This window comes from Saccostrea cucullata, unplaced genomic scaffold, assembly GCF_032062105.1.
Source record: "Saccostrea cucullata isolate Sc308-1 unplaced genomic scaffold, CSIRO_AGI_Scuc_v1 ctg14116, whole genome shotgun sequence".
In the NCBI taxonomy this organism is placed as follows: Eukaryota; Metazoa; Mollusca; class Bivalvia; order Ostreida; family Ostreidae; genus Saccostrea; species Saccostrea cuccullata.
In genome coordinates this window covers 1-16,306 of record NW_026919885.1, presented here as the reverse complement: position 1 = coordinate 16,306, position 16,306 = coordinate 1, and the positions used below count along the sequence as shown (strand labels likewise).

General features: G+C 32.8%; 1 long non-coding RNA gene and 1 pseudogene across 1 annotated transcript; one reads left to right on the top strand and one right to left on the bottom strand.

The window, feature by feature from the left end:
* Window positions 1-1,951: 1,951 nt before the first annotated feature.
* Window positions 1,952-3,890, bottom strand: LOC134239627 (transcription intermediary factor 1-alpha-like; annotated as a pseudogene).
* Window positions 3,891-5,381: 1,491 nt separating this feature from the next.
* On the top strand, window positions 5,382-8,918 carry LOC134239620 (uncharacterized). The gene is made up of 5 exons (XR_009986256.1): window positions 5,382-5,489; window positions 6,173-6,255; window positions 7,818-7,923; window positions 8,607-8,689; window positions 8,766-8,918. It is a non-coding gene; the product is annotated as an uncharacterized LOC134239620 (long non-coding RNA).
* The last annotated feature ends 7,388 nt before the right edge of the window (window positions 8,919-16,306 follow it).

Here is a 16,306-nt window from a genome sequence, read left to right as displayed (position 1 = left end):
AGTTTAATTAGCATTAAAATTGTAACAACAAACTATTACACACATATTAAGCTCTTCGTTGGGACGATAAAAAGCGAATTCTTCGGGACTTCATCACTAGATTTTACCTTCAATTTTAACGTTTTAAGAACAAGAATTGCTATTTTGCTTATCAAGTTAAATAATATTATGTCAAGTTCCATTTCAATCAACTTTCAGAACATTTTAATTATAAAATTAAGCAAATTTGACAATGATGAACACCGTGGAAATTTTCCACAAATTTGAGGATCATGATTCGGGTGCAAATTCTGCAATTTTTATGCAAGTATTGCACACTTACCGAATAAAGGTCAATCTACATGGATATGTAATAATTAGATCAGCTTAATAAGAGCGATTAGCTTGGTAATCGCCTCAGGACTTTTCTTCGTCGCCTGCCTCTGTCTGTCGCTTGCTGAAAATGAGGTCACTGACGTCAGGGACTAGAATTGAATCTTGGAAGGGGCAAGCGCTCTGATTGGTCAATTCTAGAATGGAATGTTGGAAGGACTATAAGCTGTGATTGGCTGCAGCTTCCAAGATTTAATAGCAAAGATTGCTTGGAATGGAGCGCTAACGAAGCTGTTGAGAGACATTAGGATAGATTAACTTCAGTACACTTTTTTCGCCTCTCTTTCTTTATTATGTTATTATATACAAATTTAATATTTAATAAGTATTTACAGACTATCATATAAATATTCTTTATTATGTATTAACACACAATAAAACAAGCATTCAACAAGATGTGTTTGTGAAACACTGTGAGCCCGGTGGCAACAAAGTTCGAAAAAAGCTATTTTTATCATATAAGTCACAGTCAAGGTCACAAGGTCATTGACCTTGGTGTCATTTGAAAGAATTTGATTAGTAGAATATGCAAACCAAATATCTTTCATAGTTAAAAAATTATGGCGAAGGTTAAAGTTTGCAGAAAAAAACTATTTTTAGCATATTGGCCACACTGAAGGTCACAAGGTCATTGACCTTGGTGTCATTTGAAAGAGCTTAATAAGTGGAATTTCATGGTTCAAAAGTTGTGGCGAAGGCTAAAGTTTGCAAACAAACAAACAAACAGACAGACAGACAGACAGACAGGACAAAAACAATTATATAAGCCTCGGATCTAGCGATCCGGGCGCATAAAAAGGCGGATTTTACGCGGGTATATTTATTGCGCACAAAAAAGTGCGCCGTTTCTCGATTTAATTCTCCGTGATTTTAAACTGTCATCTCAAAATATTACTAACCATGTGTTCCTAACATATTCTTTCACTGTTTCCATAACAACACATTCTTTATAATTGTTGTAAATAGCCCTCCAGGCCCTGAAATTGAGATCATTTAAAATTTCGTTTATTTATGCTGCCATGTTGGTTTGCAAGTTAATTCGGTCCAGCGCACTTGCAGATGTCAACTACGAGTCTGAGTACTTGATAGAGAAGTAAGGAATGTATTGAAGTCTCCTTTTCGCGATTGAGGTAAATATTTGGATGAATTAATCCAGAACTAAGGGCAACTTTTTGTGCGCAATAAATATACAGTTTTTACAATTGGTGGCACTGTAGCTCTCCAGTCTGTCAAAATATTTTTTTTTCGGAGAGCTACAGTTCTGCAGCTACATAGCAAAATAAATATCAGTTGAAATAAGCACCATTTAAAAGGTTTATATTTGTGTATTACTGTTGGATAAATTATTTTGAATTTAATTAAGCGTAAATAGACTGATTGACTGGCTTGATTGACTGTGCTACCTGTTTAGTGAGTTTAGTCGTTTCGAAGAACAGCCTATATCTAATTCTTTACACCTTGAATCAAATCAAACAATGTCAAAATGCAGAACAATAATTTATACTTTAATTAATACAATGAAGCAAATTCACTACATACATTTCTGATACGGTAATTACATGTATTTATTTTTACATACTCTAAGAACTACTTTATCATATAAATCTGAACGCGTGTTTCCCAAGTAGAAACGTTTTCTCTGGTGCTCACACAACAAACATTCCTCTCATTATTGAGAATGAAATACAAAGGCTTTGGTATATTCTCAAAAATCCTCAGTAGACATCCTTCATTTGATAATACATGGACATTGTCACTTTCTGTTGCAGCCACATAAATGATATCATCACAGTCAATGTGAAGGCCATAAGAGTGCTGAAGTGAGGAGTGACTATATGTCCAGGCAATGCTACCTTCATCTGTTATAGCAGTCACTTTTGATGTCCTACAATTGCTGTATACAATATGTCCTTTCTTTGTGACAACGACAAAGTAAACACCGCCATCGGTCGCTATGATTTTCAACTCATTTCCTGCAGTGTCCATTTTGATAATAGAATCGTAACAAGCAGCATATAGAAAATTATTCTGAATTGAAAGTCCTAAACACCTACGGCTAACACTGAGTGTACGAATGTTTTCAAAATTATAAAATGAAATAACTTTTATCACTCTACAGTCTGGACAAGATACAAAAAGGACATTATCTTTCCGCTTGATGTCAAATGTTTTTTGTCCGATTTTTACTTTTCGTTGAAAACTCCATGTTTCATTGTTTCTGTTGTACTCAAAAATATTTGTATTTTTCCAGTCTGGAATAAACATTTCGCTGATAGAAAGTAACATTAAACTTCTGGTAGTCGTGTGTGGTAATTTTATCTCCTGACATAATTCCAGATTTAGATTCTTAACATCAAATTCCCCTTCAACATTTCTTTCTGTCTCAATAATAGCTAACTTTCCTATTTTTGAAAGGTTTGTGAAAGCTTTGAATCCAGCATCTATGTCTGACTCCATGGTAAAACCAGATACCTTAAATTTGCTTTTCTTGATATGGCCTAGTGTTTTTTCTGCTGTTTGGAACTCTGCCAAGAAATTGATGCCCTGTAGATCTTTTGCACTCTCTAAATTTGTGATACAATGCTTCATTAAATTCATTCTATCCTGCAACGCCTGGATATTCAATGTAAGTTTTTCTTTACACTGTTTTGTTAGTTTTGACATTTCATCTAAATATTCACTTTCAAGTCTTTCAACATGCTGAATAATACTTCCTTTTAGCTTTTGAACTTCCTCTGTCATCCTATCTGTATTATCTTCTATTTCGGTGATATTACTTTCTTGTTTGATTTTCACCTCGAAGAGCTTTTCCTAAAATTTTCTGATATCTTGTAATAAAACATCCACTGATCCACTGCATCTGATCTTCTCTGCTTTTTCTTCAACAGTCTCCACGCTTTCACATTTTCTATGGTCTGTAGAGCAACACATGGTACAACATGGCTCCTCGTGATCATTACAATATAATTCTATTGGTCTATCTTTGTGTTTAGAACACGTTATATATGTTGATGTTTTCGACATCTCATGTAGATAAGCATCTTTTATCTCGTCAACAGGAGAAATCTTGTGATCCTCAGAGGCGCGACTTTTTCGATGACATTTTGTACAGTTATCACAAAGAGCTTCGGAACAGTTCAGACAATAGTTGCTTGCTGCCTCCTCCTCGTTGAATCGCTGACATGCTTCACATATTTTACAACTTTCAGTCAAACTGTAAATTTTTTCTAACAATTCATTCTTCGGAAGATGTTTACACCATTCAGAGAAATTTTCGGACAAACAAGGAGAAGGCACAAATTTTCGACATAGTGGACAATCAAATCCCACAGGGTTCTCCTTAGCTTGACATTCGGACAAAATATGGGATGATAAACATTCCTGACAAAAAGTGTGTAAGCAAGGTAAATAGCGTGGTGTTTTATATTCCTCGAGACAAATTGAACATTTCCTTAAGTCTTCTTTTTCCATACTGTTTTCATTTGCGAGGCCAAGAGAAAACAGGCTCTAACCGTCTTTGAGTAGGAAAAACCCCTACATAAACAAATACATGGGCGCAGACATTTTGGACACCCAAAGTTGTGCGGAGGAGAAAATGCTACCTGGCGCGTGATTGGTCAATAAGAGAAAAGACTTGATATGTATTTGACAAGTGAAATAAAGTTGATAAAAATGTAATATCAAGACTTGGGTTTCTTTGAGATATGTAGAAGTTACAGGTAAAAATTTGAAAGGAGGGGTGCCCTTTGGTTAGAGATTTTCATTTGGTGTCAAACGCACCTTGTTGTAAACAAATGGAAATTGAAAGTAAAAGTGCCGCGTGACGGTATATTTTTTCTGTCATGTTTTGTTTTCCAATATCTCGAACTTTCACGACAAAAAGGTCATTTGCCCGAAATTCAATATATGTATGAGTAACAGAGGCTCAAGTTTGTATGGAAGTCTATGGGAAAACATTTAGTGGTGTTTGTCCTATAGAATAGGTATGTATTTCATGGAAAAACATTGATTACAGCAAAAAAATCAATCAGTTCCTATTTTTTTGGCATTGAGATCATATTTTAATTAGTTTTTACTATTTCTTAAAAAAATAGAGGGTTAGGGTAAATTGAGGCCCACAATGGGGGCTGCACATGGTGAAAAAATGCTAAATTTTTTGCCCTAGCTCTCATATTTTCAATAAATGTACATGTAAATAATTTTAAGTAAATATTTCTGCTGAAATTTACTGTGAATATTGTAAATAATACAATATTGATGTTTATGGGCATCATCAATACACAGAACATATGAATATCCCCCTTGCAGTTTGAGAAATTCATTTAAATCCATTTATTTTATGAGTGCAGACATTGGAACAGATTGACTAATCCTCTTTCAAATTTGTGTAAATTAGAGTTGATTGAATAATTTATAACAAAATTAGACTGCTGTTAAGTAATTAGGTTACTTTGTTTTTAATTAAGGGGCCTAATCCAGCAACAAAGCCAATTTCAGTCCTGTAATCAGTGCTGGTTTGATATAAAAATTATAGTTTGGGGAAAACTTATAGATTACTAGTAGGAAATTTAATTGAGATTACTGTAAAATATATTTTAGCAGAAAATACATTGAAAATCTAAGAAATTTGCAAAATTATTATTGCAAAAATGATGAAAAAAGTGTCTGAATATCCTTCCTCCTTGCCATATCCAATCTGGTTATTCTGCAGAAAAGAGGAGGGGGGGGGATTTTGTACTCTAATGATGCTGGAAAATGAAGGAATTTTATTAAAATGTGGTTTATTTGAACAACAAGAGTCATGCTTATCTGCAGTTATTTTTTTTTAATTTCTTAGATATTTTTAAAAATAATTATCTCAGTAAATTCTATTTAAACATGAATATTTTAAAGCTATTTCATCACTAATGCCTATAAAAAATTCAAAAGATGGTGTAAATAATAAAAAAATAGAATATAAGCTACTACATGCATTTATCAGTATGTTTTAATAAAGTAAAATGTATTTCAGTGATGCATTCTCAAGAAGGAGGAGATTAATGAACCCTCCCCTCTTACAATGAACAACACATGGACACTCTCAGGATGGCCCCTTTGCTTTCATTAAGAGTTCCAAGGTATGGTTTTCCTAGAAAATCTAGTTAATCTCTTAATATTTAAGTTATTTAGAACTTTTGATAGATTATTAGAAAATAAATTTCTTCAGAACTGCAGTTATTTAAGCACTTTGCTTACAATTGAGCACTGTATTCAATCAGACAATATGATTTATCTGCCCTTGGCATTTAATCAATTTATTAATTATGTCAATAATAAGAAATGATATGCAAATGAATATCTTTGCCTTTCATGAGAATATACATATTTAACATCAATTCCATGAAATGTCCATGAAAATTGGCTAAACTGTAGGTCACCCCCATTCAAAATTACAAAATTTTCAGTGGGGATGTATTTGATTCTCTGATGCCAGCAACCCACTGCTGATAGATTTTTTTTAATCTTATGTACATTTGAACTACATATAATTCTCTTTCTTTCCATTGATTATTTTATCTACATTAGTTTTCACTCTTTCCATAACCCAGCTTTTTCTTACAAAAACCTGCTAATTTTCTTCATTTTCCATTAATAACGGGTACCTGCTACCCCGATTGATTAACATGATCTACCTTGAGAAATTATTAAAGAGAATAAGAAAAACAAGCAAAAGATATGCGAGATTAATCATTTTATTTTAAAAGTTTGAAAGAAAAATAGAAAAATGCTTCAATTTATTGACATTTTTTCTGTTTAACAGATGAGGGTCTGATTGACTGGGGTGTGAAATGTAACAGCCAATGGTGTACTTAAGCTAAGACTGTCAGTCCCAATATTCAAGAGGTGAGATAAGCAATGGATGTGTGTTCTAAATTTACTAAATTGACCACTTTTTATAAATGTTTCTTTTACTCTATAGGAAAAACCCCTACATAAACAAATACATGGGCGCAGACATTTTGGACACCCAAAGTTGTGCGGAGGAGAAAATGCTACCTGGCGCGTGATTGGTCAATAAGAGAAAAGACTTGATATGTATTTGACAAGTGAAATAAAGTTGATAAAAATGTAATATCAAGACTTGGGTTTCTTTGAGATATGTAGAAGTTACAGGTAAAAATTTGAAAGGAGGGGTGCCCTTTGGTTAGAGATTTTCATTTGGTGTCAAACGCACCTTGTTGTAAACAAATGGAAATTGAAAGTAAAAGTGCCGCGTGACGGTATATTTTTTCTGTCATGTTTTGTTTTCCAATATCTCGAACTTTCACGACAAAAAGGTCATTTGCCCGAAATTCAATATATGTATGAGTAACAGAGGCTCAAGTTTGTATGGAAGTCTATGGGAAAACATTTAGTGGTGTTTGTCCTATAGAATAGGTATGTATTTCATGGAAAAACATTGATTACAGCCAAAAAATCAATCAGTTCCTATTTTTTTGGCATTGAGATCATATTTTAATTAGTTTTTACTATTTCTTAAAAAAATAGAGGGTTAGGGTAAATTGAGGCCCACAATGGGGGCTGCACATGGTGAAAAAATGCTAAATTTTTTGCCCTAGCTCTCATATTTTCAATAAATGTACATGTAAATAATTTTAAGTAAATATTTCTGCTGAAATTTACTGTGAATATTGTAAATAATACAATATTGATGTTTATGGGCATCATCAATACACAGAACATATGAATATCCCCCTTGCAGTTTGAGAAATTCATTTAAATCCATTTATTTTATGAGTGCAGACATTGGAACAGATTGACTAATCCTCTTTCAAATTTGTGTAAATTAGAGTTGATTGAATAATTTATAACAAAATTAGACTGCTGTTAAGTAATTAGGTTACTTTGTTTTTAATTAAGGGGCCTAATCCAGCAACAAAGCCAATTTCAGTCCTGTAATCAGTGCTGGTTTGATATAAAAATTATAGTTTGGGGAAAACTTATAGATTACTAGTAGGAAATTTAATTGAGATTACTGTAAAATATATTTTAGCAGAAAATACATTGAAAATCTAAGAAATTTGCAAAATTATTATTGCAAAAATGATGAAAAAAGTGTCTGAATATCCTTCCTCCTTGCCATATCCAATCTGGTTATTCTGCAGAAAAGAGGAGGGGGGGGGATTTTGTACTCTAATGATGCTGGAAAATGAAGGAATTTTATTAAAATGTGGTTTATTTGAACAACAAGAGTCATGCTTATCTGCAGTTATTTTTTTTTAATTTCTTAGATATTTTTAAAAATAATTATCTCAGTAAATTCTATTTAAACATGAATATTTTAAAGCTATTTCATCACTAATGCCTATAAAAAATTCAAAAGATGGTGTAAATAATAAAAAAATAGAATATAAGCTACTACATGCATTTATCAGTATGTTTTAATAAAGTAAAATGTATTTCAGTGATGCATTCTCAAGAAGGAGGAGATTAATGAACCCTCCCCTCTTACAATGAACAACACATGGACACTCTCAGGATGGCCCCTTTGCTTTCATTAAGAGTTCCAAGGTATGGTTTTCCTAGAAAATCTAGTTAATCTCTTAATATTTAAGTTATTTAGAACTTTTGATAGATTATTAGAAAATAAATTTCTTCAGAACTGCAGTTATTTAAGCACTTTGCTTACAATTGAGCACTGTATTCAATCAGACAATATGATTTATCTGCCCTTGGCATTTAATCAATTTATTAATTATGTCAATAATAAGAAATGATATGCAAATGAATATCTTTGCCTTTCATGAGAATATACATATTTAACATCAATTCCATGAAATGTCCATGAAAATTGGCTAAACTGTAGGTCACCCCCATTCAAAATTACAAAATTTTCAGTGGGGATGTATTTGATTCTCTGATGCCAGCAACCCACTGCTGATAGATTTTTTTTAATCTTATGTACATTTGAACTACATATAATTCTCTTTCTTTCCATTGATTATTTTATCTACATTAGTTTTCACTCTTTCCATAACCCAGCTTTTTCTTACAAAAACCTGCTAATTTTCTTCATTTTCCATTAATAACGGGTACCTGCTACCCCGATTGATTAACATGATCTACCTTGAGAAATTATTAAAGAGAATAAGAAAAACAAGCAAAAGATATGCGAGATTAATCATTTTATTTTAAAAGTTTGAAAGAAAAATAGAAAAATGCTTCAATTTATTGACATTTTTTCTGTTTAACAGATGAGGGTCTGATTGACTGGGGTGTGAAATGTAACAGCCAGTGGTGTACTTAAGCTAAGACTGTCAGTCCCAATATTCAAGAGGTGAGATAAGCAATGGATGTGTGTTCTAAATTTACTAAATTGACCACTTTTTATAAATGTTTCTTTTACTCTATAGGAAAAACCCCTACATAAACAAATACATGGGCGCAGACATTTTGGACACCCAAAGTTGTGCGGAGGAGAAAATGCTACCTGGCGCGTGATTGGTCAATAAGAGAAAAGACTTGATATGTATTTGACAAGTGAAATAAAGTTGATAAAAATGTAATATCAAGACTTGGGTTTCTTTGAGATATGTAGAAGTTACAGGTAAAAATTTGAAAGGAGGGGTGCCCTTTGGTTAGAGATTTTCATTTGGTGTCAAACGCACCTTGTTGTAAACAAATGGAAATTGAAAGTAAAAGTGCCGCGTGACGGTATATTTTTTCTGTCATGTTTTGTTTTCCAATATCTCGAACTTTCACGACAAAAAGGTCATTTGCCCGAAATTCAATATATGTATGAGTAACAGAGGCTCAAGTTTGTATGGAAGTCTATGGGAAAACATTTAGTGGTGTTTGTCCAGTAAATTCAACGAGTCCAAATCGAAAGTAGTTGGAAAACATATTATGGAATGTCGATCTCGAAACGAAAACTCAATTCGATTCGTTCTGCTCGTCGGAGATTAACGAGGAGACAGCCGAACGCCTGGTTGAATGAGACTACAGGTACCTGACGTTACTTATTTTTCTTTTAATAATATACATGCCTGCGGCATCGGGCGACATAACAATCCAGGGCTTTCCTGTCACCTTGGGGCAAATATTCTGGTATGCTGCCCTCGAAGCCATGTAATATATGGTATATAACATTTTTAAGCACTGAACCCAAATCGATCATCGAACATATTTATCGAACACTATGTACACATATATGTACCGGCGTTGAGTATAATTCCGAAATATCCCGTCCTGTTTCATGGCAGAATGATTTCAGTATGCTGACACTTGTGTTGATAGCCTTTGTTGTATTAAAAGAATTTTTCTCCTCAATTAAATTATCTAATTCCTCTGAATTAAAATAAACAAATCGCAGACCTTTTTTTGACTTTTTAACTTTCGCGGAACTGTTTACGTTTGCTTAGCAACTGCCTCTGTGATTTTCGAACCCGACGTAATTGATATGCAGAATGATTGCACGCGAGGGAACATAACCGTGTTCGGGAGGGCAACATAACTGTTTCCGGGGAACATAACTGTATCCGGCGTGATTCGGCAGTTTTTCAGGGCATATGGATAAAAATATTATATTTGTAATATAATTGGAAAACTTCTTAAAAAATGTTATATAAAAATATACCCTTACCTTTTATTAGGTAGGGGTATATTTTTATTTAAAAAAAATAAGCAACGTTAGCTGCCTGTGAATGTGTCTAGTGTAAAATAAGAAATACTAAGAATGCGGTTAATACTCTACTAAACTACCTCAAAGTTACTCAAAGTGCTAATGCACTTATTACCTACTGTTAGAGACCAAAATTAGTAAATCATTAAGTTTATTTTGTTTTAATTAGGAGGGATTTATTTATGTTAGAAAGGCGAAGCTACAGCATTCACGAGGTGAAAAATGCATTGAAAATGGTGTTAGTTCGATTCATTGATAATATGGCTACAACCATTTGTTTCGCTTTTTTTTCTTGTCATTATCCATAATTCTTAAAAATGTGATTTTTCATATGGGTGTCTTCCTGAGGCCATGTGTTTATTTCGTCCGCCATTCCTCTGTCACACGGAGTTCGAATAACATTGATTTTAGAATAAATGCGACCATAATAACATCAAGACAAGAAATTACTAATTAATAATCATTAGGTAATATTACTTACTACTTTTATTTGTTGCATCGCATCGTCTGATTAATGAAAAAACGCGACTTTAACCCCACTCCAGCAAATCGGGAAAAACTGTTCTGTTCATAGCTCGAGTTTCCTCGTTAAAATCATTCCACTGAGCACGTGGTAGGAATGTGCATATATCTGCTGTGGATAGATGCGTTTATTACCATAATTATATTTAATTTTTCATGGAACAAGTATTGATAATTTGTTGGTTTCTTTAAAACTCAAGAAAAAAGATAAAAAATGTCCGAAACATATGTGTTTACGTTGGGTCTCTTTTTCTGCCGCGATAGAAGTTACTTTCAAATGGGGCACTGCAAGGAGGATGCTTAGCATTTAATTTGAAAATGTTAAACAATGTGCGGTGCATGAAAAACAAATTTTAATTACATGTTTTATATTCGTAAAGTTGGGTTAATATGTCTATTTTGTTTAGCAGTTAGATTAGGAAGTCCATTATTTATACACTGAATTGACGACGGATTTTTTCCGTTATTTCCTGATCATGACAAGGAGCACACGGTGGGTGTGACCGGTCGGCAGGGGATGCTCACTCCTCCTTGGCACCCGATCCCACCTCTGTTGTTTCGGGGGTCCGTGTTTGCTCTGCTCTTATTTTGTTTTGTTTTATGGACTTTGAGATTGAAAACTGTTCGTTATCTCCATATCCTTCATAGAATAAATAGGCAGTTATAGGATTTCCTTCAGGCACCTCACATAAAGAGCTAGATTGTTTGCAATGACCCACATATTGTATGGAGTAATGTTTGGACATAAAAACACATCATGTCTCATTATGTTGACAACGTTGTAAGCTCTCACTCATTGAACATACGAAGCTTGATAAAATATATTGAGTTGTTTCTTTGAAATTTAGAAGCGAGCACAATATTTGCAAAGAAAGGTCCATTGCATATGTTATGTCTATCTTCGCAAAAAAAGGAGTAAGAGGCTATACCCCCTCCCCCGGAAATCCTATGTTTGTTTTTTGAAATAGTGCCAAAGCTTCAAAAATTTTGCATTACTAAGTTGTTATAAATATATTTGGTTGCCCTCTCTCCCGATCTACTGCCTAGAAATGGCCCGACTCAATTTTTTTTTTTTTTACATCCCATTACATGATATTTTTTTTTTTCTTCCTTCAACAAATATGTTTAAATATTAAGGAATTTTTTTTCTCATCTATAAATACGGATCCAATAATTTTTCCCTGAGTTGGGAGGATCACCAAACGTCATATTTAAGATGGTCTAAAATATTAAATTATGTTGATTTTTTTCTTTACTCTGTAGTCTGTAAAATTTTAATTTTTACAATATGGGCAAATAGAAAAAAAAGTTTTTTTTATTTAGTAAATCTCCTAACCCACTCTTACTGATTTCATTCCTTTTTAAATGTTTCTCTGCTGTAATGAAAATTGTTTATTTGACACAGTATACGAGGGGTGATCAAAATGTAAACGATATCTTATGTATTTGATATTTTTATTATCGTTGAAATATTCAAGTATTTTTCAAAGTGTATATTGGAGGTCTTTGATAGTATATTGCATAACTAAAAACACATCCCATTTCAAACTTGCTTTCACCGGGCAACATAACAAGCATATCATATTTAACCATCTGCCTTCCTTCACTAAAACGATCTATCCAATCATTAATTGAAATTATAGGAAGTCATTTGTCTTAATAAACTGTGAACAAGTTCTTATACCCTACTTCAAAGGCAATTTTAAGACATACCATCAATATTATTATATAATAGTCGTTTGTTGAACGAGTTCCACTGAGACAACCATTTTTCGTCACAAGTACCTGCATAATGACGTCATTTTCACATTGTGACGTCACAAACAAGGAGCAAAACTTTATTCAGCATGTGTTATTTATAGAACTTGTATATGCCTATGTGTGCACCAAATTTGTTTCTAATCTGAATTGTGGTTTTGTAGATATAGAGATAGTTCACGTACTTTTTGATCACTTCGTACTAGTAGGAACTAAAACAAGGTTATTCATATCGATTTTATGTGTCTAATTTCTTTGTGTTTCATTGGTGATTATTAAAATTTTGATAGAAAATATAAGTTATCTGAGGCAAACTCTTAATTTTTAACTTTGATGGTGCTCATTTTTCCTTACATGGAATCAAAGAGTTTAATTTTTTTTATTTTATCAATACGTACACTATTTAACAACTGTTCCATAATTACTTCAAGCCACTCTATAACACAATTCCTCTTTTAAAAGTGTTCATATTATTTGAAATATTTTGCAACTGTTATTCTCTTCTACATTTAAAGATTTGTTATGTCCCTCCATATTAAGAAGAGGTCTGGAAAACAAAATTCTGCGCTAAAAATAGACCAAGTGCTGCTATCCATGAACTACTTTCATGGTTCTTTACACTCTTTTTGAAGACAACGGTACCTTGTTTTGAACTTGAAATTATCATTTAAAAGTGCAAAATTTAGACATTTTCTCAACAAATGATTGTAAAGAGAACATTAATGCACAGTTTGCATATTTTTTTTGATTTTTTAAGGCTCTGCTGAATTCTGTAGCTGCGCAGTTCTAAGGAGCATATCAAAAGCATTTTTCTGCAAAAGTATAGATTATATATGCACAACATGCATTCAGTTATGCATATTTATTGTATCTTTATCATAAGGACTTAAAATTAGATCAAAATATATTGTATTTTAGCCATTTGAAGAAATGTTTACATTTTGTTCTCACTGCACTAAAGGTGGCCGGACATCCCCCTTAAAAGAAATACCGGTAATTCTAATGCATGCTGAAAGTTTTTTTTAATGTTTCTGTACAGAACAATTAAATTTTTACTTTTTTTTGTAAAATACTGAATGACATAAAAATGAGTTATTGCCCATTTTTATACATTGTTTTTTTTAATTCTTTTACTTAACTTTATTTCACCTATTGAAAACATTTGTCCAAAAGATATACGAGGGTTGATCCAAAAGTTCGTGAAGTTTCTTTATATTTTATTTATTCACTAGTGAAAATGGTTGAACACCTTTTTCCGTGTTCAGAAAAAAAAGTTTGGGTATGCAGGCACGTATGAACGGGGGGGGGGGGGGTGATATAAGGAAAATACGGTATAAAAAGTTGATACTAGAAGTAGTTGACATTGAAAAAAGTTGGCCTCTACCCCCACCCACCCTCCACCACCACCCCACATCTTAACTTTTTTCCTTTCTCTTCTTTTTTTTCTAATAGCTTGTCAACTTTTTCAGATAAGTAAAAAAAAAATTCTCTGGCTGCCCCCACCCCTCTTTCAAAAACGATGCTACATGGCTGGTATGGGAAAACATCCAGGAGAAATGGACACTCTTCTTTGACTGATGAGTTATTTATAAGCGCCTAAAGCCTAAAAAGTTCAAGCATACCAAATTGATGAAAGAGCTATAACTCTTACGATGGTCATTCAATAAGTAATGCAACCTACAGTATATCATAATAAATGTTGAGGCATTTAATTTTATGTTTTCACAGTTGAAAAGTTCTACTAAAGAGGTAACAAAGACAGACAACCCAGTGAATTTTCGTATTGTCTTCGCAAAGAAATTCACTTTTAAAGTAAGCATGGTCACTACACTGAGCGGAAAACTGTTTATAAATGATCTCTGCCAAGAAAATGAAAATAACAGCGTATGTTAAAACTATTTACATAAATCGCGGAAGAATTCATATTTAGGATTTGATTTTATATGTAGAAAAAGTTATCTTTAATGCGGTATACTTTTCAGATGCTATAACTCAAAAGAAAAAAGGAGAGCTTAAATATTATAAATCAATCTGGCCGATTATAATTTGGGGGGACACTAAAAGATATCGATGTTATGTGCCACATGATATATGAAAATGCTTAATTTACATGGAAAGCCATCGTTAAGATACTAAACATTAAATCATCACAGCATTTTGTAGAATTTTGACAAAGAAAAAAAAAAACAATATTTTTATCAGATTTTTTTTTAAATAGAAAATAATCTTGCTTGATAAATGACAAAACATAGGTACACTTTTCTATAGCCGAAATAAGATTAATAATAAAAATTGTGGAATCAAAGAAAAGGTGTTATTTTTTTATGATAAAGAGAAGCAAGAGCTCCAAACATGTTTTATTAGTTTGTATTTAGAGAGATTCATTAGAACATGTACATATATCCAAATAAAGGACTCGCAATAGTTACTTTCATGTTCGAATTGCACCAAGTAAAGTATAGCATATTTCTTGCAAGGGCAGTCCAAATTTCGGTGACCAGGGTATTTTTACTCTGCCTGAAAATGCAGTTGCATATAAGCTTAGAGAAATAAATAAGATTTTGAAGAAAATAAAGTGAACAGAACTTTTCCATCGGTCATATAATATAGATCTAAGACATTGTGAGATCTTTTCATTCCCAAAATACATGAAAACACTGAAAGGAAGATTGTACAATGTCAGATATATCATGGGGTGTGATATCATCAGTGCCTTTGGGGCATCCCTAAAGATGAGTATGCTGAGGTTATTTGTGCATGAATACAAAGACATAATATATGTGTAAAGGGTAACAAGGAATACCTTGAAGGATTGAAACTAGTAGAATATTTTTTATGTACTTTTTCATATTTTTAGATGACATGTTGCATTATTCATTGAACGACCCTCGTAGTATTCTGAACTATACGTACAATCCAACAATATAAATTTTCTGCGTTAATAAATTGAAATTAACTTAAATAAATCAAAAACTAAATTAAGTCTGCCTACGGAATTTTCAAGTATTGCTTTTGATATTTAGCTTGATATTCGTAATGTTCGAAAGTGTACTTTACCTAAAATAGAGCAGTCTAGCAAGAAAGGTTACTTGGAATGACAAAAGGTAAAATCGAAGAAAAGAAAACATCATACCTTTTCCTGTACAGAGAAAAAAAATTTCTGCATAGTAGCTGAATGCATATTTGTAGATTAATAATATACCAATACTAAAGAATTTTTTTTAAAATTGAGAATAGAAAAGACTGATCGTGCGGCTTTCCAGTTTGTTTTCATGATTTTGATGTAAACTCCCGGAATTCCCATCTCTCAACCCATCCATTCCGGGGGGGGGGGGAGGGGGGGGGCACCCAATAAAAAGGTGGTACCATTATAGTTATACTGTTTATGAAAATGTAATTAAGAACAGATGCTATTAAAATGCTTCTGATGCTACACTGACTTATATATTTCAGGTGCTTTAAAATTAAGTTCTACACAGTGACCGACTTTTTACGATTTAGATACTATATGCTTTGGATGGAGCACTTCATTAAACAATGAAGAATGAAGCTAATTTACATCCTATACTGGTTAAACCAGCCTAGATATTGCTGCGCCATGGAGTCGATATCTGATCTAGCTCAGCATCTCCTACATATGATTATTATACCTCTACTGATTCTTCACTATGTAAAAATTAGATAGTACTTAAAATGTGTTAGTCAAATAAGCTAATTCCTGCTTAAGAAGCTAATTCCCGGTTATCTGTAGTTCTCTAGATCTATTTTAATTTTGTATCGGTATACAATGTACCATGTTATTGGACTAATCCCCGTGCGTTAGTCAAGTAAGTTAATCCCCGCTCCGAAAGCTATTTCCCCGTCACTCGTATAATCCTCTCTTTTTTTTTACTTTTGTATAGGTATGATAAAACAGTTAAAAAGTACGGAACAGGGAAATAGCCCTGGTCTTGGAGAACTGGAATCTTGCCAACTTCTCAATGATATATTTTA